Source organism: Paramisgurnus dabryanus, chromosome 9 (assembly GCF_030506205.2).
Source record: "Paramisgurnus dabryanus chromosome 9, PD_genome_1.1, whole genome shotgun sequence".
NCBI lineage: Eukaryota > Metazoa > Chordata > Actinopteri > Cypriniformes > Cobitidae > Paramisgurnus > Paramisgurnus dabryanus.
The window spans coordinates 153,294-179,000 of record NC_133345.1 but is presented as its reverse complement, the minus strand read 5'-3'; the positions used below and the strand labels follow the sequence as shown (position 1 = coordinate 179,000).

At 43.7% G+C, this 25,707-nt stretch overlaps 48 non-coding genes and 18 pseudogenes across 48 annotated transcripts; all 66 read left to right on the top strand.

Moving 5' to 3' along the window:
• The first annotated feature begins 973 nt into the window (after positions 1-973).
• On the top strand, positions 974-1,092 carry LOC135759840 (5S ribosomal RNA). The gene has a single exon (XR_010537112.1). It is a non-coding gene; the product is annotated as a 5S ribosomal RNA (ribosomal RNA).
• A 124-nt stretch (positions 1,093-1,216) lies between these two features.
• On the top strand, positions 1,217-1,335 carry LOC135759888 (5S ribosomal RNA). Its single transcript, XR_010537158.1, has one exon. It is a non-coding gene; the product is annotated as a 5S ribosomal RNA (ribosomal RNA).
• Positions 1,336-1,456: 121 nt separating this feature from the next.
• On the top strand, positions 1,457-1,575 carry LOC135759592 (5S ribosomal RNA). The gene has a single exon (XR_010536871.1). It is a non-coding gene; the product is annotated as a 5S ribosomal RNA (ribosomal RNA).
• Positions 1,576-1,700: 125 nt separating this feature from the next.
• LOC135759591 (5S ribosomal RNA) lies at positions 1,701-1,819 on the top strand. The gene has a single exon (XR_010536870.1). It is a non-coding gene; the product is annotated as a 5S ribosomal RNA (ribosomal RNA).
• A 125-nt stretch (positions 1,820-1,944) lies between these two features.
• LOC135759312 (5S ribosomal RNA) lies at positions 1,945-2,063 on the top strand (annotated as a pseudogene).
• Positions 2,064-2,189: 126 nt separating this feature from the next.
• Positions 2,190-2,308, top strand: LOC135759589 (5S ribosomal RNA). The gene has a single exon (XR_010536868.1). It is a non-coding gene; the product is annotated as a 5S ribosomal RNA (ribosomal RNA).
• Positions 2,309-2,433: 125 nt separating this feature from the next.
• On the top strand, positions 2,434-2,552 carry LOC135759279 (5S ribosomal RNA; annotated as a pseudogene).
• Positions 2,553-2,672: 120 nt separating this feature from the next.
• On the top strand, positions 2,673-2,791 carry LOC135759466 (5S ribosomal RNA; annotated as a pseudogene).
• Positions 2,792-2,911: 120 nt separating this feature from the next.
• LOC135759356 (5S ribosomal RNA) lies at positions 2,912-3,030 on the top strand (annotated as a pseudogene).
• A 117-nt stretch (positions 3,031-3,147) lies between these two features.
• On the top strand, positions 3,148-3,266 carry LOC135759927 (5S ribosomal RNA). The gene has a single exon (XR_010537195.1). It is a non-coding gene; the product is annotated as a 5S ribosomal RNA (ribosomal RNA).
• Positions 3,267-3,392: 126 nt separating this feature from the next.
• LOC135759588 (5S ribosomal RNA) lies at positions 3,393-3,511 on the top strand. The gene has a single exon (XR_010536867.1). It is a non-coding gene; the product is annotated as a 5S ribosomal RNA (ribosomal RNA).
• Positions 3,512-3,637: 126 nt separating this feature from the next.
• On the top strand, positions 3,638-3,756 carry LOC135759278 (5S ribosomal RNA; annotated as a pseudogene).
• A 120-nt stretch (positions 3,757-3,876) lies between these two features.
• Positions 3,877-3,995, top strand: LOC135759587 (5S ribosomal RNA). Its single transcript, XR_010536866.1, has one exon. It is a non-coding gene; the product is annotated as a 5S ribosomal RNA (ribosomal RNA).
• Positions 3,996-4,120: 125 nt separating this feature from the next.
• LOC135759787 (5S ribosomal RNA) lies at positions 4,121-4,239 on the top strand. Its single transcript, XR_010537061.1, has one exon. It is a non-coding gene; the product is annotated as a 5S ribosomal RNA (ribosomal RNA).
• Positions 4,240-4,364: 125 nt separating this feature from the next.
• Positions 4,365-4,483, top strand: LOC135759355 (5S ribosomal RNA; annotated as a pseudogene).
• Positions 4,484-4,604: 121 nt separating this feature from the next.
• On the top strand, positions 4,605-4,723 carry LOC135759131 (5S ribosomal RNA). Its single transcript, XR_010536688.1, has one exon. It is a non-coding gene; the product is annotated as a 5S ribosomal RNA (ribosomal RNA).
• A 125-nt stretch (positions 4,724-4,848) lies between these two features.
• Positions 4,849-4,967, top strand: LOC135759586 (5S ribosomal RNA). Its single transcript, XR_010536865.1, has one exon. It is a non-coding gene; the product is annotated as a 5S ribosomal RNA (ribosomal RNA).
• A 125-nt stretch (positions 4,968-5,092) lies between these two features.
• LOC135759758 (5S ribosomal RNA) lies at positions 5,093-5,211 on the top strand. Its single transcript, XR_010537032.1, has one exon. It is a non-coding gene; the product is annotated as a 5S ribosomal RNA (ribosomal RNA).
• Positions 5,212-5,331: 120 nt separating this feature from the next.
• LOC135759585 (5S ribosomal RNA) lies at positions 5,332-5,450 on the top strand. Its single transcript, XR_010536864.1, has one exon. It is a non-coding gene; the product is annotated as a 5S ribosomal RNA (ribosomal RNA).
• Positions 5,451-5,575: 125 nt separating this feature from the next.
• On the top strand, positions 5,576-5,694 carry LOC135759583 (5S ribosomal RNA). The gene has a single exon (XR_010536863.1). It is a non-coding gene; the product is annotated as a 5S ribosomal RNA (ribosomal RNA).
• A 345-nt stretch (positions 5,695-6,039) lies between these two features.
• LOC135759420 (5S ribosomal RNA) lies at positions 6,040-6,158 on the top strand (annotated as a pseudogene).
• A 120-nt stretch (positions 6,159-6,278) lies between these two features.
• Positions 6,279-6,397, top strand: LOC135759354 (5S ribosomal RNA; annotated as a pseudogene).
• Positions 6,398-6,518: 121 nt separating this feature from the next.
• LOC135759582 (5S ribosomal RNA) lies at positions 6,519-6,637 on the top strand. Its single transcript, XR_010536862.1, has one exon. It is a non-coding gene; the product is annotated as a 5S ribosomal RNA (ribosomal RNA).
• Positions 6,638-6,762: 125 nt separating this feature from the next.
• LOC135759581 (5S ribosomal RNA) lies at positions 6,763-6,881 on the top strand. Its single transcript, XR_010536861.1, has one exon. It is a non-coding gene; the product is annotated as a 5S ribosomal RNA (ribosomal RNA).
• A 125-nt stretch (positions 6,882-7,006) lies between these two features.
• LOC135759580 (5S ribosomal RNA) lies at positions 7,007-7,125 on the top strand. The gene has a single exon (XR_010536860.1). It is a non-coding gene; the product is annotated as a 5S ribosomal RNA (ribosomal RNA).
• A 125-nt stretch (positions 7,126-7,250) lies between these two features.
• LOC135759436 (5S ribosomal RNA) lies at positions 7,251-7,369 on the top strand (annotated as a pseudogene).
• Positions 7,370-7,489: 120 nt separating this feature from the next.
• LOC135759757 (5S ribosomal RNA) lies at positions 7,490-7,608 on the top strand. Its single transcript, XR_010537031.1, has one exon. It is a non-coding gene; the product is annotated as a 5S ribosomal RNA (ribosomal RNA).
• Positions 7,609-7,728: 120 nt separating this feature from the next.
• Positions 7,729-7,847, top strand: LOC135759352 (5S ribosomal RNA; annotated as a pseudogene).
• A 121-nt stretch (positions 7,848-7,968) lies between these two features.
• On the top strand, positions 7,969-8,087 carry LOC135759756 (5S ribosomal RNA). The gene has a single exon (XR_010537030.1). It is a non-coding gene; the product is annotated as a 5S ribosomal RNA (ribosomal RNA).
• A 120-nt stretch (positions 8,088-8,207) lies between these two features.
• On the top strand, positions 8,208-8,326 carry LOC135759156 (5S ribosomal RNA). The gene has a single exon (XR_010536712.1). It is a non-coding gene; the product is annotated as a 5S ribosomal RNA (ribosomal RNA).
• Positions 8,327-9,867: 1,541 nt separating this feature from the next.
• On the top strand, positions 9,868-9,986 carry LOC135759579 (5S ribosomal RNA). Its single transcript, XR_010536859.1, has one exon. It is a non-coding gene; the product is annotated as a 5S ribosomal RNA (ribosomal RNA).
• Positions 9,987-10,111: 125 nt separating this feature from the next.
• LOC135759306 (5S ribosomal RNA) lies at positions 10,112-10,230 on the top strand (annotated as a pseudogene).
• Positions 10,231-10,355: 125 nt separating this feature from the next.
• On the top strand, positions 10,356-10,474 carry LOC135759104 (5S ribosomal RNA). The gene has a single exon (XR_010536661.1). It is a non-coding gene; the product is annotated as a 5S ribosomal RNA (ribosomal RNA).
• A 126-nt stretch (positions 10,475-10,600) lies between these two features.
• On the top strand, positions 10,601-10,715 carry LOC135759489 (5S ribosomal RNA; annotated as a pseudogene).
• A 125-nt stretch (positions 10,716-10,840) lies between these two features.
• Positions 10,841-10,959, top strand: LOC135759577 (5S ribosomal RNA). Its single transcript, XR_010536857.1, has one exon. It is a non-coding gene; the product is annotated as a 5S ribosomal RNA (ribosomal RNA).
• Positions 10,960-11,086: 127 nt separating this feature from the next.
• Positions 11,087-11,205, top strand: LOC135759093 (5S ribosomal RNA). The gene has a single exon (XR_010536651.1). It is a non-coding gene; the product is annotated as a 5S ribosomal RNA (ribosomal RNA).
• Positions 11,206-11,330: 125 nt separating this feature from the next.
• On the top strand, positions 11,331-11,449 carry LOC135759576 (5S ribosomal RNA). The gene has a single exon (XR_010536856.1). It is a non-coding gene; the product is annotated as a 5S ribosomal RNA (ribosomal RNA).
• A 124-nt stretch (positions 11,450-11,573) lies between these two features.
• Positions 11,574-11,692, top strand: LOC135759999 (5S ribosomal RNA). The gene has a single exon (XR_010537267.1). It is a non-coding gene; the product is annotated as a 5S ribosomal RNA (ribosomal RNA).
• Positions 11,693-11,817: 125 nt separating this feature from the next.
• On the top strand, positions 11,818-11,936 carry LOC135759755 (5S ribosomal RNA). The gene has a single exon (XR_010537029.1). It is a non-coding gene; the product is annotated as a 5S ribosomal RNA (ribosomal RNA).
• Positions 11,937-12,056: 120 nt separating this feature from the next.
• LOC135759122 (5S ribosomal RNA) lies at positions 12,057-12,175 on the top strand. The gene has a single exon (XR_010536678.1). It is a non-coding gene; the product is annotated as a 5S ribosomal RNA (ribosomal RNA).
• Positions 12,176-12,302: 127 nt separating this feature from the next.
• On the top strand, positions 12,303-12,421 carry LOC135759428 (5S ribosomal RNA; annotated as a pseudogene).
• A 120-nt stretch (positions 12,422-12,541) lies between these two features.
• On the top strand, positions 12,542-12,660 carry LOC135759951 (5S ribosomal RNA). Its single transcript, XR_010537219.1, has one exon. It is a non-coding gene; the product is annotated as a 5S ribosomal RNA (ribosomal RNA).
• A 120-nt stretch (positions 12,661-12,780) lies between these two features.
• On the top strand, positions 12,781-12,899 carry LOC135759509 (5S ribosomal RNA; annotated as a pseudogene).
• A 121-nt stretch (positions 12,900-13,020) lies between these two features.
• Positions 13,021-13,139, top strand: LOC135759575 (5S ribosomal RNA). Its single transcript, XR_010536855.1, has one exon. It is a non-coding gene; the product is annotated as a 5S ribosomal RNA (ribosomal RNA).
• A 125-nt stretch (positions 13,140-13,264) lies between these two features.
• On the top strand, positions 13,265-13,383 carry LOC135759574 (5S ribosomal RNA). Its single transcript, XR_010536854.1, has one exon. It is a non-coding gene; the product is annotated as a 5S ribosomal RNA (ribosomal RNA).
• Positions 13,384-13,508: 125 nt separating this feature from the next.
• Positions 13,509-13,627, top strand: LOC135759484 (5S ribosomal RNA; annotated as a pseudogene).
• A 121-nt stretch (positions 13,628-13,748) lies between these two features.
• LOC135759972 (5S ribosomal RNA) lies at positions 13,749-13,867 on the top strand. Its single transcript, XR_010537240.1, has one exon. It is a non-coding gene; the product is annotated as a 5S ribosomal RNA (ribosomal RNA).
• Positions 13,868-13,993: 126 nt separating this feature from the next.
• LOC135759754 (5S ribosomal RNA) lies at positions 13,994-14,112 on the top strand. The gene has a single exon (XR_010537028.1). It is a non-coding gene; the product is annotated as a 5S ribosomal RNA (ribosomal RNA).
• A 120-nt stretch (positions 14,113-14,232) lies between these two features.
• On the top strand, positions 14,233-14,351 carry LOC135759405 (5S ribosomal RNA; annotated as a pseudogene).
• A 121-nt stretch (positions 14,352-14,472) lies between these two features.
• LOC135759573 (5S ribosomal RNA) lies at positions 14,473-14,591 on the top strand. The gene has a single exon (XR_010536853.1). It is a non-coding gene; the product is annotated as a 5S ribosomal RNA (ribosomal RNA).
• Positions 14,592-14,715: 124 nt separating this feature from the next.
• Positions 14,716-14,834, top strand: LOC135759255 (5S ribosomal RNA; annotated as a pseudogene).
• Positions 14,835-14,955: 121 nt separating this feature from the next.
• LOC135759572 (5S ribosomal RNA) lies at positions 14,956-15,074 on the top strand. Its single transcript, XR_010536852.1, has one exon. It is a non-coding gene; the product is annotated as a 5S ribosomal RNA (ribosomal RNA).
• Positions 15,075-15,199: 125 nt separating this feature from the next.
• LOC135759753 (5S ribosomal RNA) lies at positions 15,200-15,318 on the top strand. The gene has a single exon (XR_010537027.1). It is a non-coding gene; the product is annotated as a 5S ribosomal RNA (ribosomal RNA).
• Positions 15,319-15,438: 120 nt separating this feature from the next.
• Positions 15,439-15,557, top strand: LOC135759296 (5S ribosomal RNA; annotated as a pseudogene).
• A 121-nt stretch (positions 15,558-15,678) lies between these two features.
• LOC135759571 (5S ribosomal RNA) lies at positions 15,679-15,797 on the top strand. Its single transcript, XR_010536851.1, has one exon. It is a non-coding gene; the product is annotated as a 5S ribosomal RNA (ribosomal RNA).
• Positions 15,798-15,921: 124 nt separating this feature from the next.
• On the top strand, positions 15,922-16,040 carry LOC135759909 (5S ribosomal RNA). The gene has a single exon (XR_010537179.1). It is a non-coding gene; the product is annotated as a 5S ribosomal RNA (ribosomal RNA).
• Positions 16,041-16,170: 130 nt separating this feature from the next.
• On the top strand, positions 16,171-16,289 carry LOC135759926 (5S ribosomal RNA). The gene has a single exon (XR_010537194.1). It is a non-coding gene; the product is annotated as a 5S ribosomal RNA (ribosomal RNA).
• Positions 16,290-16,415: 126 nt separating this feature from the next.
• LOC135759570 (5S ribosomal RNA) lies at positions 16,416-16,534 on the top strand. The gene has a single exon (XR_010536850.1). It is a non-coding gene; the product is annotated as a 5S ribosomal RNA (ribosomal RNA).
• A 125-nt stretch (positions 16,535-16,659) lies between these two features.
• On the top strand, positions 16,660-16,778 carry LOC135759569 (5S ribosomal RNA). The gene has a single exon (XR_010536849.1). It is a non-coding gene; the product is annotated as a 5S ribosomal RNA (ribosomal RNA).
• A 125-nt stretch (positions 16,779-16,903) lies between these two features.
• On the top strand, positions 16,904-17,022 carry LOC135759567 (5S ribosomal RNA). The gene has a single exon (XR_010536848.1). It is a non-coding gene; the product is annotated as a 5S ribosomal RNA (ribosomal RNA).
• A 125-nt stretch (positions 17,023-17,147) lies between these two features.
• Positions 17,148-17,266, top strand: LOC135759565 (5S ribosomal RNA). The gene has a single exon (XR_010536846.1). It is a non-coding gene; the product is annotated as a 5S ribosomal RNA (ribosomal RNA).
• Positions 17,267-17,391: 125 nt separating this feature from the next.
• On the top strand, positions 17,392-17,510 carry LOC135759564 (5S ribosomal RNA). The gene has a single exon (XR_010536845.1). It is a non-coding gene; the product is annotated as a 5S ribosomal RNA (ribosomal RNA).
• A 7,226-nt stretch (positions 17,511-24,736) lies between these two features.
• Positions 24,737-24,855, top strand: LOC135759265 (5S ribosomal RNA). The gene has a single exon (XR_010536786.1). It is a non-coding gene; the product is annotated as a 5S ribosomal RNA (ribosomal RNA).
• A 125-nt stretch (positions 24,856-24,980) lies between these two features.
• Positions 24,981-25,099, top strand: LOC135759925 (5S ribosomal RNA). Its single transcript, XR_010537193.1, has one exon. It is a non-coding gene; the product is annotated as a 5S ribosomal RNA (ribosomal RNA).
• A 126-nt stretch (positions 25,100-25,225) lies between these two features.
• On the top strand, positions 25,226-25,344 carry LOC135759563 (5S ribosomal RNA). Its single transcript, XR_010536844.1, has one exon. It is a non-coding gene; the product is annotated as a 5S ribosomal RNA (ribosomal RNA).
• A 125-nt stretch (positions 25,345-25,469) lies between these two features.
• On the top strand, positions 25,470-25,588 carry LOC135759887 (5S ribosomal RNA). Its single transcript, XR_010537157.1, has one exon. It is a non-coding gene; the product is annotated as a 5S ribosomal RNA (ribosomal RNA).
• The last annotated feature ends 119 nt before the right edge of the window (positions 25,589-25,707 follow it).

Here is a 25,707-nt window from a genome sequence, read left to right as displayed (position 1 = left end):
GTCGGGTTGCGATGTTTTTGGCGTTTTCTCCTGGTCCTGTAAATGGTATACAATATAGACCCGTTTGCCACTGAACCTGCATTAACGACGACAGTGGGGCTTTAGGCCTTAGTCAAACGGGTCGTCAGGTTTCATTTTCTCTTAAAGATCGGAAGGTGACCCTTATTTACCATATATACCCTCGCATTGGGCCCCCAATTTGCTAAATCCTCAACTGTGGATAACATAATTATGCCGCAATATTTAGTCTGTCTGGAACTAAGCTGAGTTAAACCACATCACTGTGTGACACTTCAATACATATGAACGGCCGCTACGCTAATACGATTTTGTTTTTCTCTCCCTGTCTCGTCCTCGACCCGAGGACGAGACAAACAGACCCAGTCCCGGTAGATGTGAAAGTCGGCACACCTCTGATCTACTGGCTGTCCTTCAACGTTATGCCCAGCTGATACCTGACCAACGATCACCGGCAGAACCGCTTAATCTCCGCTAAATCTCCATTTCCGTTCTCCCAAGGGTTTTTCCCTCCTAGGACTTATTTTTCCTCGGATAAAAGCCCGGGGTTTTTTTTCTCCTAGGGGGTTTTTCCACCCCGGGGAGGCAGCCTTTTTGGGCTTTACCTAGCTTCCTCTTCTATACGTTGCTTTAGTAATACGTGCAATTATAATATTGAGTCATAGCCACAGCAAATTTAACTGCTCATGCTATCATGTATTCTGTTGTGCTATCTGTCGTTTTCTGTGCTTTTCACTGCTTCTATTTATGTAAAGCTGCTTTGAAACAATTGACTTTTGTGAAAAGCGCTATATAAATAAAATTGAATTGAAAAAAAAAAACTGTAAGCATTTAATTAATTAATTATTTTTTTATGTCATTTTTTCCCATGAATGCGATCTTTCTGTAAGCGTTCACTGATGTCATGGCGTTGCCACATAAGTCTTGAAGTGTCTATCGAAGCGAGCCAGCACTCGCTTACGGTCACACCACCCTGAGCACGCCCGCTCTCGTCTGATCTCGGAAGCCAAGCAGGGTCGGGCCTGGTTAGTACTTGGATGGGAGACCGCCTGGGAATACCAGGTGCTGTAAGCATTTAATTAATTAATTATTTTTTATGTCATTTTTTCCCATGAATGCGTCCTTTCTGTAACCATTTACCGATGTCATTGCGTTGCCACATTAGCCTTGAAGTGTCTCTCGAATCGAGTCAGCACTCGTTTACGGCCACACCACCCTGAGCACGCCCGCTCTCGTCTGATCTCGGAAGCCAAGCAGGGTCGGGCCTGGTTAGTACTTGGATGGGAGACCGCCTGGGAATACCTGGTGCTGTAAGCATTTAATTAATTAATTATTTATGTCATTTTTTCCCATGAATGCGATCTTTCTGTAAGCGTTCACTGATGTCATGGCGTTGCCACATAAGTCTTGAAGTGTCTATCGAAGCGAGTCAGCACTCGCTTACGGCCACACCACCCTGAGCACGCCCGCTCTCGTCTGATCTCGGAAGCCAAGCAGGGTCGGGCCTGGTTAGTACTTGGATGGGAGACCGCCTGGGAATACCAGGTGCTGTAAGCATTTAATTAATTAATAATTTTTTTATGTCATTTTTTCCCATGAATGCGTCCTTTCTGTAAGCGTTCTCCCATGGCATGGCGTTGCCACATTAGTTTTGAAGTGTCTCTCGAATCAAGTCCGCACTCGCTTACGGCCACACCACCCTGAGCACGCCCGCTCTCGTCTGATCTCGGAAGCCAAGCAGGGTCGGGCCTGGTTAGTACTTGGATGGGAGACCGCCTGGGAATACCAGGTGCTGTAAGCATTTAATTAATTAAATATTTATTTATGTCATATTTTCCCATGAATGCGTCCTTTCTGTAAGCGTTCTCCCATGGCATGGCGTTGCCACATTAGTTTTGAAGTGTCTCTCGAATCGAGTCTGCACTCGCTTACGGCCACACCACCCTGAGCACGCCCGCTCTCGTCTGATCTCGGAAGCCAAGCAGGGTCGGGCCTGGTTAGTTCTTGGATGGGAGACCGCCTGGAAATACCAGGTGCTGTAAGCATTTAATTAATTAATAATTTTTTTTATGTCATTTTTTCCCATGAATGCGTCCTTTCTGTAACCATTTACCGATGTCATTGCGTTGCCACATTAGCCTTGAAGTGTCTCTCGAATCGAGTCAGCACTCGCTTACGGCCACACCACCCTGAGCACGCCCGCTCTCGTCTGATCTCGGAAGCCAAGCAGGGTCGGGCCTGGTTAGTACTTGGATGGGAGACCGCCTGGGAATACCAGGTGCTGTAAGCATTTAATTAATTAATTATTTTTTTATGTCATTTTTTCCCATGAATGCGATCTTTCTGTAGGCGTTCACTGATGTCATGGCGTTGCCACATAAGTCTTGAAGTGTCTATCGAAGCGAGTCAGCACTCGTTTACGGCCACACCATCCTGAGCACGCCCGCTCTCGTCTGATCTCGGAAGCGAAGCAGGGTCGGGCCTGGTTAGTACTTGGATGGGAGACCGCCTGGGAATACCTGGTGCTGTAAGAATTTAATTAATTAATTATTTATGTCATTTTTCCCATGAATGCATCCTTACTGTAAGCATTCTCCCATGGCATGGCGTTGCCACATTAGTTTTGAAGTGTCTCTCGAATCAAGTCCGCACTCGCTTACGGCCACACCACCCTGAGCATGCCCGCTCTCGTCTGATCTCGGAAGCCAAGCAGGGTCGGGCCTGTTTAGAACTTGGATGGGAGACCGCCTGGGAATACCTGGTGCTGTAAGCATTTAATTAATTAATTATTTATGTCATTTTTCCCATGAATGTGTCCTTTCTGTAAGCGTTCTCCCATGGCATGGCGTTGCCACATTAGTTTTGAAGTGTCTCTCGAATCGAGTCAGCACTCGCTTACGGCCACACCACCCTGAGCAAGCCCGCTCTCGTCTGATCTCGGAAGCCAAGCAGGGTCGGGCCTGGTTAGTACTTGGATGGGAGACCGCCTGGGAATACCAGGTTCTGTAAGCATTTAATTAATTAATTATGTCATTTTTTCCCATGAATGCGATCTTTCTGTAAGCGTTCACTGATGTCATGGCGTTGCCACATAAGTCTTGAAGTGTCTATCGAAGCGAGTCAGCACTCGCTTACGGCCACACCACCCTGAGCACGCCCGCTCTCGTCTGATCTCGGAAGCCAAGCAGGGTCGGGCCTGGTTAGTACTTGGATGGGAGACCGCCTGGGAATACCAGGTGTTGTAAGCATTTAATTAATTAATAATTTTTTTTATGTCATTTTTTCCCATGAATGCGTCCTTTCTGTAACCATTTATCGATGTCATTGCGTTGCCACATTAGCCTTGAAGTGTCTCTCGAATCGAGTCAGCACTCGCTTACGGCCACACCACCCTGAGCACGCCCGCTCTCGTCTGATCTCGGAAGCCAAGCAGGGTCGGGCCTGGTTAGTACTTGGATGGGAGACCGCCTGGGAATACCAGGTGCTGTAAGCATTTAATTAATTAATTATTTTTTTTATGTCATTTTTTCCCATGAATGCGTCCTTTCTGTAACCATTTACCGATGTCATTGCGTTGCCACATTAGCCTTGAAGTGTCTCTCGAATCGAGTCAGCACTCGTTTACGGCCACACCATCCTGAGCACGCCCGCTCTCGTCTGATCTCGGAAGCGAAGCAGGGTCGGGCCTGGTTAGTACTTGGATGGGAGACCGCCTGGGAATACCTGGTGCTGTAAGAATTTAATTAATTAATTATTTATGTCATTTTTCCCATGAATGCGTCCTTACTGTAAGCATTCTCCCATGGCATGGCGTTGCCACATTAGTTTTGAAGTGTCTCTCGAATCAAGTCCGCACTCGCTTACGGCCACACCACCCTGAGCACGCCCGCTCTCGTCTGATCTCGGAAGCCAAGCAGGGTCGGGCCTGGTTAGTACTTGGATGGGAGACCGCCTGGGAATACCAGGTGCTGTAAGCATTTAATTAATTAATAATTTTTTTATGTCATTTTTTCCCATGAATGCGTCCTTTCTGTAAGCGTTCTCCCATGGCATGGCGTTGCCACATTAGTTTTGAAGTGTCTCTCGAATCAAGTCCGCTCTCGCTTACGGCCACACCACCCTGAGCACGCCCGCTCTCGTCTGATCTCGGAAGCCAAGCAGGGTCGGGCCTGGTTAGTACTTGGATGGGAGACCGCCTGGGAAAACCAGGTGCTGTAAGCATTTAATTAATTAAATATTTATTTATGTCATATTTTCCCATGAATGCGTCCTTTCTGTAAGCGTTCTCCCATGGCATGGCGTTGCCACATTAGTTTTGAAGTGTCTCTCGAATCGAGTCAGCACTCGCTTACGGCCACACCACCCTGAGCAAGCCCGCTCTCGTCTGATCTCGGAAGCCAAGCAGGGTCGGGCCTGGTTAGTACTTGGATGGGAGACCGCCTGGGAATACCAGGTTCTGTAAGCATTTAATTAATTAATTATTTATGTCATTTTTTCCCATGAATGCGATCTTTCTGTAAGCGTTCACTGATGTCATGGCGTTGCCACATAAGTCTTGAAGTGTCTATCGAAGCGAGTCAGCACTCGCTTACGGCCACACCACCCTGAGCACGCCCGCTCTCGTCTGATCTCGGAAGCCAAGCAGTGTCGGGCCTGGTTAGTACTTGGATGGGAGACCGCCTGGGAATACCAGGTGCTGTAAGCATTTAATTAATTAATAATTTTTTTATGTCTTTTTTTCCCATGAATGAGTCCTTTCTGTAAGCGTTCTCCCATGGCATGGCGTTGCCACATTAGTTTTGAAGTGTCTCTCGAATCAAGTCCGCACTCGCTTACGGCCACACCACCCTGAGCACGCCCGCTCTCGTCTGATCTCGGAAGCCAAGCAGGGTCGGGCCTGGTTAGTACTTGGATGGGAGACCGCCTGGGAATACCAGGTGCTGTAAGCATTTAATTAATTAAATATTTATTTATTTCATATTTTCCCATGAATGCGTCCTTTCTGTAAGCGTTCTCCCATGGCATGGCGTTGCCACATTAGTTTTGAAGTGTCTCTCGAATCGAGTCTGCACTCGCTTACGGCCACACCACCCTGAGCACGCCCGCTCTCGTCTGATCTCGGAAGCCAAGCAGGGTCGGGCCTGGTTAGTACTTGGATGGGAGACCGCCTGGGAATACCTGGTGCTGTAAGCATTTAATTAATTAATTATTTATGTCATTTTTCCCATGAATGCGTCCTTTCTGTAAGCGTTCTCCCATGGCATGGCGTTGCCACATTAGTTTTGAAGTGTCTCTCGAATCGAGTCAGCACTCGCTTACGGCCACACCACCCTGAGCACGCCCGCTCTCGTCTGATCTCGGAAGCCAAGCAGGGTCGGGCCTGGTTAGTACTTGGATGGGAGACCGCCTGGGAATACCAGGTGCTGTAAGCATTTAATTAATTAATTATTTTTTTATTTCATTTTTTCCCATGAATGCGATCTTTCTGTAAGCGTTCACTGATGTCATGGCGTTGCCACATAAGTCTTGAAGTGTCTATCGAAGCGAGTCAGCACTCGCTTACGGCCACACCACCCTGAGCACGCCCGCTCTCGTCTGATCTCGGAAGCCAAGCAGGGTCGGGCCTGGTTAGTACTTGGATGGGAGACCGCCTGGGAATACCAGGTGCTGTAAGCATTTAAAGGCGGAGTCCACGATGTTTGAAAAACGGTTTGGAAAAGGAGACGGGCCGACTACCAAAACACACTTATAGCCAATCAAATCAAATCAAATGCCGGGTTGCGTATGTGTGGGGCGGGTCTATCAACAGAAGGTCCAGATTCTATTGGGGTAGGGGCGTGTTTGTTTAGGCGATTTCAAATATCAACACTGGCTTTCAAACATCATGGACTCCGCCTTTAATTAATTAATTATTTTTTTATGTCATTTTTTCCCATGAATGCGTCCTTTCTGTAACCATTTACCGATGTCATTGCGTTGCCACATTAGCCTTGAAGTGTCTCTCGAATCGAGTCAGCACTCGTTTACGGCCACACCACCCTGAGCACGCCCGCTCTCGTCTGATCTCGGAAGCCAAGCAGGGTCGGGCCTGGTTAGTACTTGGATGGAAGACCGCCTGAGAATACCTAGTGCTGTAAGCATTTAATTAATTAATTATTTATGTCATTTTTCCCATGAATGCGTCCTTTCTGTAAGCATTCTCCCATGGCATGGCGTTGCCACATTAGTTTTGAAGTGTCTCTCGAATCGAGTCAGCACTCGCTTACGGCCACACCACCCTGAGCAAGCCCGCTCTCGTCTGATCTCGGAAGCCAAGCAGGGTCGGGCCTGGTTAGTACTTGGATGGGAGACCGCCTGGGAATACCAGGTTCTGTAAGCATTTAATTAATTAATTATTTATGTCATTTTTTCCCATGAATGCGATCTTTCTGTAAGCGTTCACTGATGTCATGGCGTTGCCACATAAGTCTTGAAGTGTCTATCGATGCGAGTCAGCACTCGCTTACGGCCACACCACCCTGAGCACGCCCGCTCTCGTCTGATCTCGGAAGCCAAGCAGGGTCGGGCCTGGTTAGTACTTGGATGGGAGACCGCCTGGGAATACCAGGTGCTGTAAGCATTTAATTAATTAAATATTTATTTATGTCATATTTTCCCATGAATGCGTCCTTTCTGTAAGCGTTCTCCCATGGCATGGCGTTGCCACATTAGTTTTGAAGTGTCTCTCGAATCGAGTCTGCACTCGCTTACGGCCACACCACCCTGAGCACGCCCGCTCTCGTCTGATCTCGGAAGCCAAGCAGGGTCGGGCCTGGTTAGTACTTGGATGGGAGACCGCCTGGGAATACCAGGTGCTGTAAGCATTTAATTAATTAATTATTTTTTTATGTCATTTTTTCCCATGAATGCAATCTTTCTGTAAGCGTTCACTGATGTCATGGCGTTGCCACATAAGTCTTGAAGTGTCTATCGAAGCGAGTCAGCACTCGCTTACGGCCACACCACCCTGAGCACGCCCGCTCTCGTCTGATCTCGGAAGCCAAGCAGGGTCGGGCCTGGTTAGTACTTGGATGGGAGACCGCCTGGGAATACCAGGTGCTGTAAGCATTTAATTAATTAATTATTTTTTTATGTCATTTTTTCCCATGAAAGCGTCCTTTCTGTAACCATTTACCGATGTCATTGCGTTGCCACATTAGCCTTGAAGTGTCTCTCGAATCGAGTCAGCACTCGTTTACGGCCACACCACCCTGAGCACGCCCGCTCTCGTCTAATCTCGGAAGCCAAGCAGGGTCGGGCCTGGTTAGTACTTGGATGGGAGACCGCCTGGGAATACCTGGTGCTGTAAGAATTTAATTAATTAATTATTTATGTCATTTTTCCCATGAATGCGTCCTTTCTGTAAGCGTTCTCCCATGGCATGGCGTTGCCACATTAGTTTTGAAGTGTCTCTCGAATCAAGTCCGCACTCGCTTACGGCCACACCACCCTGAGCACGCCCGCTCTCGTCTGATCTCGGAAGCCAAGCAGGGTCGGGCCTGGTTAGTACTTGGATGGGAGACCGCCTGGGAATACCTGGTGCTGTAAGCATTTAATTAATTAATTATTTATGTCATTTTTCCCATGAATGCGTCCTTTCTGTAAGCGTTCTCCCATGGCATGGCGTTGCCACATTAGTTTTGAAGTGTCTCTCGAATTGAGTCAGCACTCGCTTACGGCCACACCACCCTGAGCAAGCCCGCTCTCGTCTGATCTCGGAAGCCAAGCAGGGTCGGGCCTGGTTAGTACTTGGATGGGAGACCGCCTGGGAATACCAGGTTCTGTAAGCATTTAATTAATTAATTATTTATGTCATTTTTTCCCATGAATGCGATCTTTCTGTAAGCGTTCACTGATGTCATGGCGTTGCCACATAAGTCTTGAAGTGTCTATCGAAGCGAGTCAGCACTCGCTTACGGCCACACCACCCTGAGCACGCCCGCTCTCGTCTGATCTCGGAAGCCAAGCAGGGTCGGGCCTGGTTAGTACTTGGATGGGAGACCGCCTGGGAATACCTGGTGCTGTAAGCATTTAATTAATTAATTATTTATGTCATTTTTCCCATGAATGCGTCCTTTCTGTAAGCGTTCTCCCATGGCATGGCGTTGCCACATTAGTTTTGAAGTGTCTCTCGAATCTAGTCCGCACTCGCTTACGGCCACACCACCCTGAGCACGCCCGCTCTCGTCTGATCTCGGAAGCCAAGCAGGGTCGGGCCTGGTTAGTACTTGGATGGGAGACCGCCTGGGAATACCAGGTTCTGTAAGCATTTAATTAATTAATTATTTATGTCATTTTTTCCCATGAATGCGATCTTTCTGTAAGGGTTCACTGATGTCATGGCGTTTGAGTTTGAGTTTATTTATTTAAGAAATGGGACAATGCACATTCATAGCCACGCAACACATAGAGCATGAAAATATGCCAAATTTAGCCATACAGACTAATTTTCATTTGTAGTCCCAGGCAGGCGGATGTTAAATAACACAATTACAATTAAAATACTAAATTCTAATAAAAATAACCATATCATACATTTTCCAAACAGCATAATCATAACCAACAAAACACACACTACACCAAATCATGACAACATTTTTGATTATCTAATAGCCACTGTTTTACAGATGTAGAAAAATAATTAAAAGGAACAATATCTCTTATCTCAATAGGTACAGCATTCCAAACATGTATAGCTCTATAGGAAAAGGCTGATTGGCCAAACGAACTCCTCCTAAATGGTACTGTACAATCTCCTCTAACAGTGGCTCTTGTAATTGCAGTTCGACTCTGCTTAATAAACTCCTTGAGTGGAGGTGGAGCTAAACCATGTAAAATTTTATAAACAAGTAAAATATCTGCATATTTGATCACATTCTCCCAAGTTAAAAGATTATATTTAGTTAAAATATTGCAATGGTGATACAAATTTGGCTTTTTATCTAATATTTTTAAAGATTGTTTGTAAAGTCGTTCAATTGATATTAATGTGGTTTTTTTTGTCTGCACCCAGCTAGTCAGACAATAATTCATATGTGAAAATATCATTGCGTTTACATACAACTTTGATGCCTCAATTGTTAAATTATTCCTTATATATCTGAAATTTGCAAGATTAAATTTAATTCTGTTACCTACTTTTTGAACTTGTTTTTTAAATGTAAGCTGTGAATCTAATATAATACCCAAATATTTATATTCTTGCACTACTTCCAAATTTCTTCCAGCTACTATAACGTGCGGGTCTGGTTCTCTGTTAACAGACTTTGAAAAAAACATACATACAGTCTTACTAACATTAAGGTGTAAACATGAATTTGACAGCCATTTAGAAACATTAACCAAAGTGGCTGATAATTCTCTTGCAGCTTCAGATTTACTTTTTGCATGCAGATATATAACCGTATCATCGGCATACATTTGACACTTTACTTTAGATGAACAAACTTTTGGTAAATCATTAATATATAAACTAAATAACAAAGGACCCAAAGTTGAACCTTGAGGTACACCAGTAGTATTGCTTACTATTCGAGAGATCTTATCTTGAACACGTACACACTGTTCTCTACCAGTAAGGTAAGATTTTATCCATGCAATTGACTCTGGTGAAAAATTATAATTTAAAAGCTTATTGATTAAAACCATGTGATTTACAGTATCAAATGCTTTCTTAAAATCCAAAAAGACAGCTCCCACAACACCACCTTTATCCAAAATATATTTTATATTTTCTAAAAGGTAGCAGTTTGCAGTTTCTGTGGAATGCCACATAAGTCTTGAAGTGTCTATCGAAGCGAGTCAGCACTCGCTTACGGCCACACCACCCTGAGCACGCCCGCTCTCGTCTGATCTCGGAAGCCAAGCAGGGTCGGGCCTGGTTAGTACTTGGATGGGAGACCGCCTGGGAATACCAGGTGCTGTAAGCATTTAATTAATTAATAATTTTTTTATGTCATTTTTTCCCATGAATGCGTCCTTTCTGTAAGCGTTCTCCCCTGGCATGGCGTTGCCACATTAGTTTTGAAGTGTCTCTCGAATCAAGTCCGCACTCGCTTACGGCCACACCACCCTGAGCACGCCCGCTCTCGTCTGATCTCGGAAGCCATGCAGGGTCGGGCCTGGTTAGTACTTGGATGGGAGACCGCCTGGGAATACCAGGTGCTGTAAACATTTAATTAATTAATTATTTTTTTATGTCATTTTTTCCCATGAATGCGATCTTTCTGTAAGCGTTCACTGATGTCATGGCGTTGCCACATAAGTCTTGAAGTGTCTATCGAAGCGAGTCAGCACTCGCTTACGGCCACACCACCCTGAGCACGCCCGCTCTCGTCTGATCTCGGAAGCCAAGCAGGGTCGGGCCTGGTTAGTACTTGGATGGGAGACCGCCTGGAAATACCAGGTGCTGTAAGCATTTAATTAATTAATAATTTTTTTTATGTCATTTTTTCCCATGAATGCGTCCTTTCTGTAACCATTTACCGATGTCATTGCGTTGCCACATTAGCCTTGAAGTGTCTCTCGAATCGAGTCAGCACTCGCTTACGGCCACACCACCCTGAGCACGCTCTCGTCTGATCTCGGAAGCCAAGCAGGGTCGGGCCTGGTTAGTACTTGGATGGGAGACCGCCTGGGAATACCAGGTGCTGTAAGCATTTAATTAATTAATTATTTTTTTATGTCATTTTTTCCCATGAATGCGATCTTTCTGTAAGCGTTCACTGATGTCATGGCGTTGCCACATAAGTCTTGAAGTGTCTATCGCAGCGAGTCAGCTCTTGCTTACGGCCACACCACCCTGAGCACGCCCGCTCTCGTCTGATCTCGGAAGCCAAGCAGGGTCGGGCCTGGTTAGTACTTGGATGGGAGACCGCCTGGGAATACCAGGTGCTGTAAGCATTTAATTAATTAATTATTTTTTTTTATGTCATTTTTTCCCATGAATGCGTCCTTTCTGTAACCATTTACCGATGTCATTGCGTTGCCACATTAGCCTTGAAGTGTCTCTCGAATCGAGTCAGCACTCGTTTACGGCCACACCATCCTGAGCACGCCCGCTCTCGTCTGATCTCGGAAGCCAAGCAGGGTCGGGCCTGGTTAGTACTTGGATGGGAGACCGCCTGGGAATACCAGGTGCTGTAAGCATTTAATTAATTAATTATTTTTTTATGTCATTTTTTCCCATGAATGCGATCTTTCTGTAAGCGTTCACTGATGTCATGGCGTTGCCACATAAGTCTTGAAGTGTCTATCGAAGCGAGTCAGCACTCGCTTACGGCCACACCACCCTGAGCACGCCCGCTCTCGTCTGATCTCGGAAGCCAAGCAGGGTCGGGCCTGGTTAGTACTTGGATGGGAGACCGCCTGGGAATACCAGGTGCTGTAAGCATTTAATTAATTAATTATTTTTTTATGTTTTTTTTCCCATGAATGCGTCCTTTCTGTAAGCGTTCTCCCATGGCATGGCGTTGCCACATTAGTTTTGAAGTGTCTCTCGAATCAAGTCCGCACTCGCTCACGGCCACACCACCCTGAGCACGCCCGCTCTCGTCTGATCTCGGAAGCCAAGCAGGGTCGGGCCTGGTTAGTACTTGGATGGGAGACCGCCTGGGAATACCAGGTGCTGTAAGCATTTAATTAATTAAATATTTATTTATGTCATATTTTCCCATGAATGCGTCCTTTCTGTAAGCGTTCTCCCATGGCATGGCGTTGCCACATTAGTTTTGAAGTGTCTCTCGAATCAAGTCCGCACTCGCTTACGGCCACACCACCCTGAGCACGCCCGCTCTCGTCTGATCTCGGAAGCCAAGCAGGGTCGGGCCTGGTTAGTACTTGGATGGGAGACCGCCTGGGAATACCTGGTGCTGTAAGCATTTAATTAATTAATTATTTATGTCATTTTTCCCATGAATGCGTCCTTTCTGTAAGCGTTCTCCCATGGCATGGCGTTGCCACATTAGTTTTGAAGTGTCTCTCGAATTGAGTCAGCACTCGCTTACGGCCACACCACCCTGAGCAAGCCCGCTCTCGTCTGATCTCGGAAGCCAAGCAGGGTCGGGCCTGGTTAGTACTTGGATGGGAGACCGCCTGGGAATACCAGGTGCTGTAAGCATTTAATTAATTAATTATTTTTTTTTATGTCATTTTTTCCCATGAATGCGTCCTTTCTGTAACCATTTACCGATGTCATTGCGTTGCCACATTAGCCTTGAAGTGTCTCTCGAATCGAGTCAGCACTCGTTTACGGCCACACCATCCTGAGCACGCCCGCTCTCGTCTGATCTCGGAAGCGAAGCAGGGTCGGGCCTGGTTGGTACTTGGATGGGAGACCGCCTGGGAATACCTGGTGCTGTAAGAATTTAATTAATTAAATATTTATGTCATTTTTCCCATGAATGCGTCCTTTCTGTAAGCATTCTCCCATGGCATGGCGTTGCCACATTAGTTTTGAAGTGTCTCTCGAATCAAGTCCGCACTCGCTTACGGCCACACCACCCTGAGCACGCCCGCTCTCGTCTGATCTCGGAAGCCAAGCAGGGTCGGGCCTGTTTAGTACTTGGATGGGAGACCGCCTGGGAATACCTGGTGCTGTAAGCATTTAATTAATTAATTATTTATGTCATTTTTCTCATGAATGCGTCCTTTCTGTAAGCGTTCTCCAATGGCATGGCGTTGCCACATTAGTTTTGAAGTGTCTCTCGAATCGAGTCAGCACTCGCTTACGGCCACACCACCCTGAGCAAGCCCGCTCTCGTCTGATCTCGGAAGCCAAGCAGGGTCGGGGCTGGTTAGTACTTGGATGGGAGACCGCCTGGGAATACCAGGTTCTGTAAGCATTTAATTAATTAATTATTTATGTCATTTTTTCCCATGAATGCGTCCTTTCTGTAACCATTTACCGATGTCATTGCGTTGCCACATTAACCTTGAAGTGTCTCTCGAATCGAGTCAGCACTCGCTTACGGCCACACCACCCTGAGCACGCCCGCTCTCGTCTGATCTCGGAAGCCAAGCAGGGTCGGGCCTGGTTAGTACTTGGATGGGAGACCGCCTGGGAATACCAGGTGCTGTAAGCATTTAATGAATTAATTATTTTTTTATGTCATTTTTTCCCATGAATGCGATCTTTCTGTAAGCGTTCACTGATGTCATGGCGTTGCCACATAAGTTTTGAAGTGTCTATCGAAGCGAGTCAGCACTCGCTTACGGCCACACCACCCTGAGCACGCCCGCTCTCGTCTGATCTCGGAAGCCAAGCAGGGTCGGGCCTGGTTAGTACTTGGATGGGAGACCGCCTGGGAATACCAGGTGCTGTAAGCATTTAATTAATTAATTATTTTTTTATGTCATTTTTTCCCATGAATGCGTCCTTTCTGTAACCATTTACCGATGTCATTGCGTTGCCACATTAGCCTTGAAGTGTCTCTCGAATCGAGTCAGCACTCGTTTACGGCCACACCACCCTGAGCACGCCCGCTCTCGTCTGATCTCGGAAGCCAAGCAGGGTCGGGCCTGGTTAGTACTTGGATGGGAGACAGCCTGGGAATACCAGGTTCTGTAAGCATTTAATTAATTAATTATTTATGTCATTTTTTCCCATGAATGCGATCTTTCTGTAAGCGTTCACTGATGTCATGGCGTTGCCACATAAGTCTTGAAGTGTCTATCGAAGCGAGTCAGCACTCGCTTACGGCCACACCACCCTGAGCACGCCCGCTCTCGTCTGATCTCGGAAGCCAAGCAGGGTCGGGCCTGGTTAGTACTTGGATGGGAGACCGCCTGGGAATACCAGGTGCTGTAAACATTTAATTAATTAATAATTTTTTTATGTCATTTTTTTCCCATGAATGCGTCCTTTCTGTAAGCGTTCTCCCATGGCATGGCGTTGCCACATTAGTTTTGAAGTGTCTCTCGAATCAAGTCCGCACTCGCTTACGGCCACACCACCCTGAGCACGCCCGCTCTCGTCTGATCTCGGAAGCCAAGCAGGGTCGGGCCTGGTTAGTACTTGGATGGGAGACCGCCTGGGAATACCTGGTGCTGTAAGCATTTAATTAATTAATTATTTATGTCATTTTTCCCATGAATGCGTCCTTTCTGTAAGCGTTCTCCCATGGCATGGCGTTGCCACATTAGTTTTGAAGTGTCTCTCGAATTGAGTTAGCACTCGCTTATGGCCACACCACCCTGAGCAAGCCCGCTCTCGTCTGATCTCGGAAGCCAAGCAGGGTTGGGCCTGGTTAGTACTTGGATGGGAGACCGCCTGGGAATACCAGGTTCTGTAAGCATTTAATTAATTAATTATTTATGTCATTTTTTCCCATGAATGCGATCTTTCTGTAAGCGTTCACTGATGCCATGGCGTTGCCACATAAGTCTTGAAGTGTCTATCGAAGCGAGTCAGCACTCGCTTACGGCCACACCACCCTGAGCACGCCCGCTCTCGTCTGATCTCGGAAGCCAAGCAGGGTCGGGCCTGGTTAGTACTTGGATGGGAGACCGCCTGGGAATACCAGGTGCTGTAAGCATTTAATTAATTAATAATTTTTTATGTCATTTTTTCCCATGAATGCGTCCTTTCTGTAAGCGTTCTCCCATGGCATGGCGTTGCCACATTAGTTTTGAAGTGTCTCTCGAATCAAGTCCGCACTCGCTTGCGGCCACACCACCCTGAGCACGCCCGCTCTCGTCTGATCTCGGAAGCCAAGCAGGGTCGGGCCTGGTTAGTACTTGGATGGGAGACCGCCTGGGAATACCAGGTTCTGTAAGCATTTAATTAATTAATTATTTATGTCATTTTTTCCCATGAATGCGATCTTTCTGTAAGCGTTCACTGATGTCATGGCGTTGCCACATAAGTCTTGAAGTGTCTATCGAAGCGAGTCAGCACTCGCTTACGGCCACACCACCCTGAGCACGCCCGCTCTCGTCTGATCTCGGAAGCCAAGCAGGGTCGGGCCTGGTTAGTACTTGGATGGGAGACCGCCTGGGAATACCAGGTGCTGTAAGCATTTAATTAATTAAATATTTATTTATGTCATATTTTCCCATGAATGCGTCCTTTCTGTAAGCGTTCTCCCATGGCATGGCGTTGCCACATTAGTTTTGAAGTGTCTCTCGAATCAAGTCCGCACTCGCTTACGGCCACACCACCCTGAGCACGCCCGCTCTCGTCTGATCTCGGAAGCCAAGCAGGGTCGGGCCTGGTTAGTACTTGGATGGGAGACCGCCTGGGAATACCTGGTGCTGTAAGCATTTAATTAATTAATTATTTATGTCATTTTTCCCATGAATGCGTCCTTTCTGTAAGCGTTCTCCCATGGCATGGCGTTGCCACATTAGTTTTGAAGTGTCTCTCGAATTGAGTCAGCACTCGCTTACGGCCACACCACCCTGAGCAAGCCCGCTCTCGTCTGATCTCGGAAGCCAAGCAGGGTTGGGCCTGGTTAGTACTTGGATGGGAGACCGCCTGGGAATACCAGGTTCTGTAAGCATTTAATTAATTAATTATTTATGTCATTTTTTCCCATGAATGCGATCTTTCTGTAAGCGTTCACTGATGTCATGGCGTTGCCACATAAGTCTTGAAGTGTCTATCGAAGCGAGTCAGCACTCGCTTACGGCCACACCACCCTGAGCACGCCCGCTCTCGTCTGATCTCGGAAGCCAAGCAGGGTCGGGCCTGGTTAGTACTTGGATGGGAGACCGCCTGGGAATACCAGGTGCTGTAAGCATTTAATTAATTAATAATTTTTTATGTCATTTTTTCCCATGAATGCGTCCTTTCTGTAAGCGTTCTCCCATGGCATGGCGTTGCCACATTAGTTTTGAAGTGTCTCTCGAATCAAGTCCGCACTCGCTTGCGGCCACACCACCCTGAGCACGCCCGCTCTCGTCTGATCTCGGAAGCCAAGCAGGGTCGGGCCTGGTTAGTACTTGGATGGGAGACCGCCTGGGAATACCAGGTGCTGTAAGCATTTAATTAATTAAATATTTATTTATGTCATATTTTCCCATGAATGCGTCCTTTCTGTAAGCGTTCTCCCATGGCATGGCATGGCGTTGCCACATTAGTTTTGAAGTGTCTCTCGAATCGAGTCTGCACTCGCTTACGGCCACACCACCCTGAGCACGCCCGCTCTCGTCTGATCTCGGAAGCCAAGCAGGGTCGGGCCTGGTTAGTACTTGGATGGGAGACCGCCTGGGAATACCAGGTGTTGTAAGCATTTCATTAATTAATAATTTTTTTTATGTCATTTTTTCCCATGAATGCGTCCTTTCTGTAACCATTTACCGATGTCATTGCGTTGCCACATTAGCCTTGAAGTGTCTCTCGAGTCGAGTCAGCACTCGCTTACGGCCACACCACCCTGAGCACGCCCGCTCTCGTCTGATCTCGGAAGCCAAGCAGGGTCGGGCCTGGTTAGTACTTGGATGGGAGACCGCCTGGGAATACCAGGTGCTGTAAGCATTTAATTAATTAATTATTTTTTTATGTCATTTTTTCCCATGAATGCGATCTTTCTGTAAGCGTTCACTGATGTCATGGCGTTGCCACATAAGTCTTGAAGTGTCTATCGAAGCGAGTCAGCACTCGCTTACGGCCACACCACCCTGAGCACGCCCGCTCTCGTCTGATCTCGGAAGCCAAGCAGGGTCGGGCCTGGTTAGTACTTGGATGGGAGACCGCCTGGGAATACCAGGTGCTGTAAGCATTTAATTAATTAATTATTTTTTTATGTCTTTTTTTCCCATGAATGCGTCCTTTCTGTAAGCGTTCTCCCATGGCATGGCGTTGCCACATTAGTTTTGAAGTGTCTCTCGAATCAAGTCCGCACTCGCTTACGGCCACACCACCCTGAGCACGCCCGCTCTCGTCTGATCTCGGAAGCCAAGCAGGGTCGGGCCTGGTTAGTACTTGGATGGGAGACCGCCTGGGAATACCAGGTGCTGTAAGCATTTAATTAATTAAATATTTATTTATGTCATATTTTCCCATGAATGCGTCCTTTCTGTAAGCGTTCTCCCATGGCATGGCGTTGCCACATTAGTTTTGAAGTGTCTCTTGAATCGAGTCTGCACTCGCTTACGGCCACACCACCCTGAGCACGCCCGCTCTCGTCTGATCTCGGAAGCCAAGCAGGGTCGGGCCTGGTTAGTACTTGGATGGGAGACCGCCTGGGAATACCAGGTGCTGTAAGCATTTAATTAATTAATTATTTTTTTATGTCATTTTTTCCCATGAATGCGATCTTTCTGTAAGCGTTCACTGATGTCATGGCGTTGCCACATAAGTCTTGAAGTGTCTATCGAAGCGAGTCAGCACTCGCTTACGGCCACACCACCCTGAGCACGCCCGCTCTCGTCTGATCTCGGAAGCCAAGCAGGGTCGGGCCTGGTTAGTACTTGGATGGGAGACCGCCTGGGAATACCAGGTGCTGTAAGCATTTAATTAATTAATTATTTTTTTTATGTCATTTTTTCCCATGAATGCGTCCTTTCTGTAACCATTTACCGATGTCATTGCGTTGCCACATTAGCCTTGAAGTGTCTCTCGAATCGAGTCAGCACTCGTTCACGGCCACACCACCCTGAGGGCGCTAGAGAGCAACAAGGAAGTAACAAGGAAGTGTGAGGCTGCAGTAGAGAGGGAAAGGCTCTCCACACGTTTGAGTTTTTCTATTTGTGTTTATTTAGTCCTAAAAGGTTTTTTTGTTTGTTTGTTTTTTGTTATTTTGTTACTTGTCCTCCCAACAGCTTAGCTGTTTGGGAGGGATCGTTTTAGTTTTTTTGTGTGTTGTTGCTTGTTTCTTTGAGGAATGGACAATATAACAGCAACAGACATGGATTTAGAACGAGGAACGCATCAGCAAATGGAAAACGGACCGGAAAAAAGACAACGAGATAAGGATGGCCCGGAAAGGAGATATAAAAGATACTACACTAAAGAAGCAACGGTGGTAGTTGATCTGGCAGAGGTGCATGAAGGAAAACCAGAGGACATAATTCAGGCATTGCTTGACAAGATGGACGTTACAAGCATACTAGCGGTAAGGCCCAAAATGATGAAAGAATATGAAATTACCTTTGAAAAGGAGGAAGATATTGAAAAGTTGGATGGAGGACTAATGATTAAAGGAAAGATTTGTGAAATTAAAAAGTTGAATAATAAAGATTTTGTTGTCTCTTTTATGCATCTGCCCGCATACCTGGACGACGGCGAGATATTACAGAAGCTACAGGGATGGGGGGTAACTCCCATCTCACAGATAAGGAGACGATTCTACAACGGCACCCACATAGAGGATGGAACAAGGTTCCTGAAGGTACGGTTCCCAAAAGAAGTGGCCTCCTTGCCCTACAGCACTAGACTTGAAACGGGAGAAGGTCCTCAATACTTCAGAGTGATACATAGCCAGCAGGTGAGAACCTGCAGGTTGTGTATGAGCCCTGAACACATGATGAAGGACTGTCCGGATTTTAAATGCTTTAAATGCGAGGAAACAGGCCACTTCGCGAGGGACTGCAAGGTAGTGAGGTGTCCGGACTGCAAGCGAGCACTGGACAAGTGCGAATGCTGGTATAGAGACCATCAACAGGAAGAAGAGCAGGAGAGCGGGCAGATGCATGAAACAGACAGCGAAGAGGAGCAACGTGAGGACATTGGAGCGACACAAGGAGAGGACAATGACAACGAGATTGAAAAGACTGAATTAACACAGAAAAGTGAGGAGCAAAATGAGAATACTGGAATGACACAAGGAGAGGACAATGACAACGAGATTGAAAAGACTGAATTAACACAGGAAAGCGAGGAAATGGAGGATTTGATGGAGGAAAACGATACTCAACAAATTGAAACGAAGGAGCCAAAGGAGAAAGAACAAACTGGGGAGGAGGAAGGAAAGGACAAAGACAGTGAAAACATTGACGAAGACAGCACGTTGGGAACAACCAACAAAAGAAGGAGAAAAATTAAGGTAATACCAAATTTAGAGAAAGCTAAAAATAAAATGTGGAAACAAAGTTCTGAAGAGATACAAGACTGTGGAAGAAGTGAAAAGGCAGGGGAGGAAAATTGACTAACAAAATGTTGATGCAAAAGTTTTTCTTTTTTTCTTTTTATTTAATGGTGTTAAAAATTGTGAGCTTTAATGCAAGGGGATTAATGAATGGTGTGAAATTTGAAAAAGTTAAGGAACTGTGTAGAGATGAAGATGTGATTTTATTGCAAGAGACAAACTGGAAAGAAAGTGTAATGGAGGATTTTAAAAGAAGATGGGAAGGAGAATTATTTTTTAATAATGGAGAGGGAAAAATGGGAGGAGGAGTGGCGGTGTTAATAAGACAAGATAGAGGTATCATGACAAAACTAATGTATAATGACACAAAAGGGAAATGCATGGCAGTAGAAATTAAGATGGAAGAAGATGATTTTATTTTAGTAAACGTACATGCTCCAAATGAAGAAATAGAAAAGAAAAGATATTTTAATGTTATAGCTGAAGTAGTTGAAAAATGGGAGAGGGTAATGATTGCGGGGGATTTTAACACTGTTTTTAGTAAAATGGACATGGCTAATGGAATGATCTTTAAATCAGATGGGGGTAGAAAGGAGTTAAGGTCGTTGATGGGGAAAAAAAACATGATTGATGTGTGGAGGGAGAGAAATGAAAAAAATAGGGAATATACAAGAAGACAGCTGGTGGGGAATTTTATGTGTCAAACTAGAATAGACCACTTTTTAAGCACCAGGAATTTGGAATGTTTTATTGATGGAGTGTTTTATAAAGAAACAACTTTAAGTGATCACAAAATGGTGTTAATGAGAATGGATTTTAAAGGAGAAATGAAGGGACCAGGGGTATGGATTTTAAACACTGAAGTTTTAAAGGAACAGCATTTTAAAAAAGAGATAGAAAATATATTAGATGAAGGAAAAACAGACCTTATGTATATAGAAGATAAAAGACAATGGTGGGAAAACATGAAATATGACATTAGGAAATATGCAATGAGCTATAGTAAATTGTTGCAAAAGGTGAAAAGAATAAAAGAGGAAGAAATAAGAAAAACATTAAAAGAGGAGTTAAACAAAAATGAGGTAAACATACAAAGAGTAATTGAAGTGGAGGAAAAACTAAAGAAAATAGAAGAAGAAAAGTACAAAGGGGCGATGCTAAGAAGCAAAGCGAAATACACAGTAGAAGGAGAAAAATGCAACAAGTTCTTTTTAAACCTTGAGAAAAGTAGGGGGAAGGCAGGAATAATTAAAGAACTCAGAAACAAAGAAGGAAAAGTGATATTAAGTACAGAGGGTATTTTAAAAGAGGTAAACCAGTTTTATGAGGAACTTTTTACATCAGAAGAAGGAGATGAGACAAAAAGAAAAATCTTATTACAACAAATAACGAGAAAAGTTGATAAAGAAGACAAAAATGATTGTGAAAAAGATATTACAACAGAAGAAATTATAGAAGCCATCAATCAATTAGGAACGAAGAAAAGCCCAGGGATAGACGGCATTGGGAATGAGTTTTATAAAGCTTTCAAAGGAAAAATAAGTATTATTTTAAAAGAGGTTTATGAAGAGATCTTTGAAAAAGGAAAAGTGCACCCAAGAATGGGGTTAGGTCTAATGAAAATTATATATAAGAAAAAAGGAAATAAAACAGACTTGAAAAATTATAGACCAATCACAATGCTAAACACAGACCTTAAAGTTTTAGCTAAAGTTTTAGCAAATAGACTAAAACAGGTACTGCCCAATATAATTGAAACTAATCAAGCTTACGGAGTAATGGGAAGAGATATAGCAGATATTACAAGCAGCATTAGAGACATAACGTGGTATATAAAAGAAAAGGGTAAAAGCGCATATATAATAAGCATGGACTTTGAGAAGGCATTTGATAGAGTGGAACACAGATTCTTATTTGCAGTTCTAAAACAATTTGGCTTTGGGCAGAAATTCATAAAATGGATTTCAGTTTTATATACTGACATTTTAACTAAGGTAAAATGTAATGGTTATTTAACTCAACCCTTTAACTTCTTACACCCTGAAGCTATTTTGGGGATTTTTGCCTGGATTTGGCCTACCCAATTTCAAAAGCATCCCATACCCACATGCAGAGGTTTACATACAAAAGTTTGGTATCATTTTACAGGTAACCCTTTGAAATTACATAAAACACTGTTAAAAGTGCTCAACATGGTTGTATGTGATATCAGTCCTCTAATAAACACAAAAATAAATAGGCGCTTTTTGATGTTTTTTTCTAAAGTTTTTATTTGAAAGTATATAACTCTGGCTCTGGGTGTCTCAGGTCCCTGCAGACAGTTTTGTTTGATTCTAGCAATTGTCAGCTTACAGAGGAAAAAGGAATTTTTTCTCTATCATATCTATGCAAAAGTTATTTTACTCCAACTGAAGGGAGGAATAATACCCTTTTTGTATACAATTTCTGCCTAAAAACATTTGAAGTGTCCCCATAACCACATACAGTGGAATAAATGCAATTTCTTTATATCATTTTAAAGAAAACCCTTTGAAGTTACATAAAAAGCTGCTGTTTGTGACAAATATTGTTATTTATGTTGTTTTTCATATGATGAAACACCAAATTTTCTTTTTTATATTGAAATTCCTTTCTTTGATAGTGGATAACTCTGGTTCTGGGTGCTCTAGCAGACTGCAGACAGTTCTGGTTGTTAGCAGCAGCAGACAGTAAACACCCAAAAAAAGAATGAACTCTTTATCATGTCGCATTCAAAAGTTATTCTCATTTTACTAAAGGGTGTGAAAATACATTTTTCATATAAATATTAATTTTTTGTTTTGCACATATAATAAATAGCAAGGGATTATATATGCACACAACCAAAGAAAATGCTGTGAATGGACTCATTGTTTAGAGTAGGACCTAAAATAAAAGATGGTGTATCATTTGTGGCTATATGTGCTATCTGAGGCAGTCCACACTCAAGTTTCCCATATGTTTACAAAAGATCATTTTTTACCTTATTATTCATTCGATGATTGTTGGATATGTGTTGATATTAGAACAAAAATAACGCTGTAGCCTTATTCCTGAGAGTGAGAGCTTTCATTTGATATAAGACTTGCCCATGTTTGTCATTTTTGAAAAATATGAAATATGTAAATATTAAATGATATAATAAAATATTGGGGGGGTGATAGTGTAAATTAAGTGTAAATAACTTTCTTACAGTAAAAGATGTGTCAAAGTGATGCATATCTGCAGAAAGTAGAGACTCTAAGCTTTCAAACAGTATCTCATATGTGTTACTGGGGTCCATGACGGAGCATCAAAGATTAAAAGAATATTTTATATTAAGTCAAAATACGAAATTCTGGACCCGGGACAGGGTCCTCAGGGTTGAAGAGGTTAAAGTTTTAAGATCTATTAGACAAGGGTGTCCACTCTCAGCACAGCTGTACTCTTTGGTGGCAGAACCCCTAGGGCTTCTAATTAACAGAGGAAAACATATAAATGGAATAGAATTAGAAGACAAAGAGGAATTAACAAGAATATTCCAATATGCAGATGATACGACAATTGTAATTGAGAATATAGAAAGCGTAAAAGAAGTAATGGAAAAAATGAAATGCTACTGTATGGGCTCAGGTGCAAAACTAAATGAGGATAAAACAGTATATATGAAGTTTGGAACAACAGAGGTTTTAACAGGGGTTGTTAAGTTCAAGGAGGTACAAGAGATGAAGATATTAGGTGTTATTTTAGCAAAAAACGAGAAAGAGGCTGTCAACAACTTGTGGGAGCAAACGTTGGGAGGGATGGAGAGAAGATTGATTTTTTGGAGAAATATGTTTTTAAGTTTAAAGGGGAAAATTTTAATTGTCAACATGCTAATGCTTTCTAAGATGTGGTATAATTTGCATGTGATGTCACTGCCGAGCTGGGTTGCCCAAAGAATAAAAAAGAGTGTTTTAGAATTTTTATGGGAAAAAAAGCCTCCAAGGATAGCATATCATACGCTTATAGGAAAACCAGAAGAGGGAGGGCTAGGATTGCAAGATGTAGAACAAAAGATGAACAGTATGAGGGTAAAAGTGGTTAGAAAATATCTAGATGACAAAAACAAAGCTGAGTGGAAGAAATTGATGGGTTTTTATTTAAACAAATGTGGAGGTTTTACGCTTGAAGAAGACACTTTATGGATGAAGTTAAAAGCCTGGATGATGGAAGGGATTCCACAGTTTTATAAGGAGGTTTTAAATGCATGGAGGCTTTTTTTAACTGAGGTGGATTTTAATCCAGAGGGGAGGGAAAGGATTTTAAATCAGCCCCTGTTTTTAAATGATAAAATCAAAATAAATGAGAAAGACATTTATTATAAGAAGTGGTTACAAGTGGGGATCGTAAAAGTCAGAGACATCTTGTGGGAAGTTAAAGAAGGATTTTTACCAATCCAGGTCATTATTGATGCAATGGAGGATGAGAAGGAAGATTTTAATGTGACAACTTTAATAAACCAATATGAGGAAGTTAAGAAAGCAATTCCAAGACAGTGGTTAGAAGTGATAAATAAAAGGGAGGGAAAGGAAGATAAGATGATGGTGTTTTTAAAATGTAAAGACAAAAGGGTTAATTTTATTTTGGGAACAGTGAAAATGTTTTATGATTTTTTTACAAATAGAGTTTTTAAAGCACCTGTTGCTAACCAGATGTGGCTAAGACACTTTAATGAACTTGATGAAAAGGACATTTGGAAAAATAGAACATGGAAGTGGTTAAATGTGGACTTGGAATGTTTTGACTATTTTATCAGACATAATGTAATTTTTACTGAAATGAAACTCTGTGCAATGAACAAACAAACAAATGCCCAGTGTAAAGTCTGTAAAAAAGAGGATGAAGGTATGTTACATCTGTTTTTATTCTGTGAAAAGCTGAACCCATTTTTTAATGAACTTAAAGAAGTTGTCACAGAATTAAGAGAAAATGAAGAGGAAACTGACTGGAAGAGATTTTTTATGCTGGGAATGACAGAGAACAAAGAAAACAGGAAACTTGTGAATTTGTTGTTAATCATAGCGAAAAAAGCAATATGGAAAAGAAGGAATGTAGCAAGACACAGGAATTTTACTTTGAACCTATGGGTGCTTTTTAAGCAGATGGTAGAAGACTATGTGGAAATGTTGTACAATTATTTTAAATTGGAGAACAAGATGGGGGACTTTTACAAAATCTTTACCAAAGATGTTATAGGTGTTTTTAATCAAAAGCTTTTTAACATGCTAGGAGAAGATGAACTTTTGTTTTAGTTTCTTGGTTTAAAATTGTGTTCTGAATGTGCGGAAAAGATGCTTCTGCGATGTGACTTATGAAATGTTTCCTTAAAAATTACATTTTTTGTATGCTGATGTATTTTACATGAAATAACAATAAAAAAAAAAAAAAAAAAAAAGCACGCCCGCTCTCGTCTGATCTCGGAAGCCAAGCAGGGTCGGGCCTGGTTAGTACTTGGATGGGAGACCGCCTGGGAATACCTGGTGCTGTAAGAATTTAATTAATTATTTATTTATGTCATTTTTCCCATGAATGCGTCCTTTCTGTAAGCATTCTCCCATGGCATGGCGTTGCCACATTAGTTTTGAAGTGTCTCTCGAATCAAGTCCGCACTCGCTTACGGCCACACCACCCTGAGAACGCCCGCTCTCGTCTGATCTCGGAAGCCAAGCAGGGTCGGGCCTGGTTAGTACTTGGATGGGAGACCGCCTGGGAATACCAGGTGCTGTAAGCATTTAATTAATTAAATATTTATTTATGTCATATTTTCCCATGAATGCGTCCTTTCTGTAAGCGTTCTCTCATGGCATGGCGTTGCCACATTAGTTTTGAAGTGTCTCTCGAATCGAGTCTGCACTCGCTTACGGCCACACCACCCTGAGCACGCCCGCTCTCGTCTGATCTCGGAAGCCAAGCAGGGTCGGGCCTGGTTAGTACTTGGATGGGAGACCGCCTGGGAATACCAGGTGTTGTAAGCATTTAATTAATTAATAATTTTTTTTATGTCATTTTTTCCCATGAATGCGTCCTTTCTGTAACCATTTACCGATGTCATTGCGTTGACACATTAGCCTTGAAGTGTCTCTCGAATCGAGTCAGCACTCGCTTACGGCCACACCACCCTGAGCACGCCCGCTCTCGTCTGATCTCGGAAGCCAAGCAGGGTCGGGCCTGGTTAGTACTTGGATGGGAGACCGCCTGGGAATACCAGGTGCTGTAAGCATTTAATTAATTAATTATTTTTTTATGTCATTTTTTCCCATGAATGCGTCCTTTCTGTAACCATTTACCGATGTCATTGCGTTGCCACATTAGCCTTGAAGTGTCTCTCGAATCGAGTCAGCACTCGTTTACGGCCACACCACCCTGAGCACGCCCGCTCTCGTCTGATCTCGGAAGCCAAGCAGGGTCGGGCCTGGTTAGTACTTGGATGGGAGACCGCCTGGGAATACCTGGTGCTGTAAGCATTTAATTAATTAATTATTTATGTCATTTTTCCCATGAATGCGTCCTTTCTGTAAGCATTCTCCCATGGCATGGCGTTGCCACATTAGTTTTGAAGTGTCTCTCGAATCGAGTCAGCACT